The following is a 4660-nucleotide window of genomic DNA, read 5'->3' on the forward strand; positions in this document are numbered from 1 at the left end:
GGCATGGGCTGGCAGAGATTAGAAAGTCAGCTTCTGTTTCTGATGACTTTTCTGCATTAAGCTTCTCATTTTCTTTATTCACTCCACATTGCTAGTGAGTCCCTACTGGGGTCTCTGTGACACGTGTCTGCCATGGACCCCCGGTGGCCCAGCCAGCCCCATGCCCAGATGCCCACTGCACTCCTCAGAGCCTGGCACCAGGCCTCCAACTCACAGAGCATATCACCAGCTAAAATCTTCCACTTTGAATTTGTGCAAATTATAGTGTAAAGCACTTTATTTTTACAATTTTTTTAAAAGTCTTTCATTTATTTTATTTTTGAGAGAGATGCAGAGAAAGACACAGAGAGAAACACCAGAGCCCTGCTCAGCTCTGGCTTATGGTGGTGCGGGGGGATTGAACCTGGGACTGCGGAGCCTCAGGCATGAGAGCCTCTTTGCATAACCATTATGCTATCTGCCCCCGCCCTTATTTTTACAATTTTTAAAAAATATTCTCTTTTGTTGCCCTTATTGTTTTTTATTGTTGTAGTTATTATTATTACTGTTGTTATTGATATCATCATTGTTGGATAGGACAGAGAGAAATGGAGAGAGGAGGGGAAGACAGAGAGGGGGATAAAAAAGATAAGACACCTGCAGACCAGCTTCACTGCTTGTGAAGCGACTCCCCTGCAGGTGGGGAGCCGGGGGCTCAAACCGGGATCCTTACTCTGGTCCTTATGCTTTGTGCCACCTGTTCTTAACCCGCTGTGCTACTGCCCGACTCCCATTTACTGTTATTTGACGCTGTTGACTGGCTACGGAAGAAGGGCAAACGCTAGAAGAAGAAGAAGACATTTACTAATAATAGCCAACAAGAGTATACGATTATGAGGGAACAGTTTCACACCACACCTACCACCAAAGTTCTGTGGATTTTCCTATACCCCTCACCACCCCCTGTAAAGATAACTACCATAAATAGTTTTCTCCTTCTTTCTCACTATCTCTCTCTCTCTCTTTGCCTCCAGGGTTATTGCTGGGGCTCAGTGCCTGTCCTATGAATCCACTGCTCCTGGAGGCTATTTTTTCCCCTTTTGTTCCCCTTGTTGTTTATTGTTGTTGTTATCATTATTGTTATTGCTGTCACTGTCATTGGATAGGACAGAGAGAAATGGAGAGAGGAGGGGAAGACAGAGAGGGGGAGAGAAAGACAGACAAGGTTCAATCCCTGCCACCACCAAAAGCCAGGACTGAGCAGTGCTCTGATTTGAAACAAATAGACTGGGCAGTGACAGACCTGGTTGAGTGCACATGATTTAATGCACAGAGACCCTGGTTCAAGCTGCTGGTCCCCTCCCTGGCCCCTCATGCAGGGAGGGAGCTTCATGAGTGGTGAAGTAGTGTTATAGGTGTTTCTCTTTCCCTCTCCCTCACAGTCTTCCCTTTTCTTATCTTTTTTTTAAAAAAATAAGTATTTCTTTTTTTTTAACTTTTTATTTATAAAAAGGAAACATTGACAAAACCATAAGATAAGAGGGGTATAACTTCACAGAATTTCCACCACCAGACCTCCATGTCCCACCCCCTCCCCTGATAGCTTTCCTATTCTTTATCCCTCTGGGGGTATGGCCCCAAGGTCATTGTGGGATGCAGAAGGTTGAAGGTCTGGCTTTTGTAATTGCTTCCCCACTGAACATGGTCATTGACAGGTCAATCCATACTCCCAACCTGTCTCTGAAAATATATTTCTTTGGAGGTCGGGCGGTAGCACAAGAGGTTAAGCGCCGGTGGCGCAAAGTGCAAAGACCGGTGTAAGGATCCCTGCTCAAGCCCCTGGCTCCCCACCTGCAGGGGAGTCACTTCACAAGCAGTGAAGCAGGTCTGCAGGTGTCTATCTTTCTCTCCCCCCTCTGTCTTCCCCTCCTCTCTCCATTTCTCTCTGTCCTATCCAACAACGACAATAGCTACAAGAATAATAATAAAAAAACAAGGGCAACAAAAGGGAATAAATAAATAAAAATATTTTTTAAATATATTTCTTTAAATTTATTAAAGACAGAGAGAAATTGAGATTGAAGGGGGATATACCTGCAGCCCTGCTTCATCACTTAAGAAGCTTTCCCCCTGTAGGTGGGGACCAGGGGTTTAAACCTGGGTCCTTGCACACTATAGTGTGTGTACTTAACCAGGTGCACCACACCACTCAGCCCCTTCCCCTTCCCTTTCCTTCTCAATTTCTCTCTATTTTCAGGAGTAAGAGCAACAGGTCCCCATGGTGTCTCAGCCACTGAGGCTCTGATGTTCTGAATGTTCCAGCAGTCCCAGTAGACGGACGGTGACACTTCTGTTAAGTTTCACTGGGATCCTGGGGAAGGCTTTTAGTGTTACACTTGGCAGAGAATAGGAGACATAAGCAGATGGCAGAGGTGGTGGAGAGCAAGGAGGCTGGCCTGGCTTTCTTCTGACCTCCTAGATCCCAGGAGAAAGTGTAACATTTGAAGGCAGGGCTGAACTTCCCAGAGAACTCAGCTACTTTAGTAGTGTATATTCCTTTGTTAAAATAGTGACATTCCCCAGCCAGCAGCAGTAAAAACAAGTATTGAGCAATTTGATGGAGTTAGTTATCTAGTAGAAAGGCCTTCCGCTGCCTGTCAGAAAGCCCTCAGGTAATGAGTCTGGGTCTGGCAAGTGACCAAGTGACTGGAAGAAATGGAGTAACTTATTGGTGAGTGGTGAGTCCCGAGCCATTTTTAAAAAGAGATTTATTTTATTTATCACGAGACAGAGAGACAGTTAATGTCACATGAGGCAGAGGAAGAGGAAAGAGCAGTGAGAGAACCCAAAGCACCACTGTAGTGCATGTAGTGCTGGGCTTCAAACTGGGCACCTCAGGAATTCCCCAGTTGAGCTATTTCCTCAGCTGCAGTATTTTTAATATATTTATTTATTCCCTTTTGTTGTCCTTGCTGCTTTATTGTCATAGTTATTACTGTTGTTGTTATTGATGTCGTCGTTGTTGCATAGGACAGAGAGAAATGGAGAGAGGAGGGGAAGACAGAGAGGGGGAGAGAAAGATAGACACCTGCAGACCTTAGCAAGATTTTTAATTTTGGACCTACAGTGCTCTGAAGGACAACTAATGTGCCATATAATGAACTGAAACACATGAACTTGTTTAAAGGGGGGAAAAAAGTGGACAGAGTGTCTCTAAGACTTTGTGAAAACTAGCACACGTGGCACGAAGCGCAAGGGCCGGCGAAAGGATCCTGGTTCGAGCATCCGGCTCCCCACCTGCAGGGGAGTCGCTTCACAGGCGGTGAAGCAGGTCTGCAGGTGTCTGTCTTTCTCTCTCCCTTTCTGTCTTCCCCTCCTCTCTCCATTTCTCTCTGTCCTATCCAACAACAGCGATATCAATAACAACAAAATAATAACTACAGCAACAATAAAGAACAACAAGGGCAACAAAAGGGAAAATAAATAAATATAAAAAATTTAAAAAAATACTTTGTGAAAACTATGGTGGCTATCTTCAGGGGGCAGAGCAAGACCAGAAAGAGGGTAAGGGGCACAGATCTATGGTAGTGGTACAGTATGGAACTATTCCGCTGTAATCTTACAATCCTGTAAGTCATTATTAAATCACTAATAATATTTTATATATATTTAAGTTTGACATTTATTTGTTTTATTTCAATTAAAGAGATACAGAAAGATGCAGAAAGAGATACCAGAGCACTGCTGATCTGTGGCTTATGGTGGTGAGGGGGCTAGAACCTGTAACTTAGAAGCTTCAGGCATGAACCTCTTTTCTGCATAACCATTATGCTGTGTCTCTCGTTCTTGATCCTTATTTATTTAAGATAAGTAAAGGGAGGGTGGGAGAGATACCATAATAGTTATGCAAACTATTATGTTTGAGGCTCATAGCTCCAAGGTTCAGTCCCTGGCGCCACCATACATCAGAACTGAGAAGTGTTTGGTAAAAATTAATAATAATAATAATATATTAAAATAAATTGCACAAGATAAATAAGTGGGGCAGGGACTGAAAATATAGCTCACCTGTTTTACTATGTGGACAGCCCAGGTTCGAGTCCCCAGCATATCACACAGGAGTGCCACTGCACTGGAGGAGGTATTGGGGCTGTGGTGTCTGCATCTTCATCATCATCCTCCTCTGTATCCCTGTCATTAAAATAAACTAAATACTGAAATATTGGCATACACATGTGCCATAAATAAAATCAAGATATGTTTACATTAAAGAATAAATGGAAAGCACTATCAATATCATTACACCTCACTTCACAGGTAAGGAAAGTGAGGCTCAGAAAGGTCATACTAGTTACATAAAATGTATATAAGAGGGAGTCGGGCTGTAGTGTAGCGGGCTAAGCTCAGGTAGCGCAAAGCACAAGGACTGGCATAAGGATCCCGGTTTGAACCCCAGCTCCCCACCTGCAGAGGAGTCGCTTCACAGGCGGTGAAGCAGGTCTGCAGGTGTCTATCTTTCTCTCCTCCTCTCTGTCTTCCCCTCCCTCTCTCCATTTCTCTCTGTCCTACCCAACAACAACAACAATAATAACTACAACAATAAAACAACAAGGGCAACAAAAGGGAATAAATAAATAAAATAATATTTAAAAAAATTTTAAGTGTATATAAGAGTCAGGGG

General features: G+C 43.6%; 1 protein-coding gene across 2 annotated transcripts in view; it reads right to left on the reverse strand.

The window, feature by feature from the left end:
• TNFRSF17 (TNF receptor superfamily member 17) overlaps positions 1 to 4165 on the reverse strand; it is a 21697-nt gene extending 17532 nt beyond the window's left edge. For both annotated transcript variants that reach the window (XM_060172954.1, XM_016193194.2), the window contains exon 1: positions 4048 to 4165. The gene's annotated coding sequence lies outside the window, so the exon portion shown is untranslated. The remainder of the gene's footprint in view (positions 1 to 4047) is intronic.
• Between the last annotated feature and the right edge of the window lie 495 nt (positions 4166 to 4660).

This window comes from Erinaceus europaeus, chromosome 15 (genome assembly GCF_950295315.1).
Source record: "Erinaceus europaeus chromosome 15, mEriEur2.1, whole genome shotgun sequence".
Taxonomy (NCBI): domain Eukaryota; kingdom Metazoa; phylum Chordata; class Mammalia; order Eulipotyphla; family Erinaceidae; genus Erinaceus; species Erinaceus europaeus.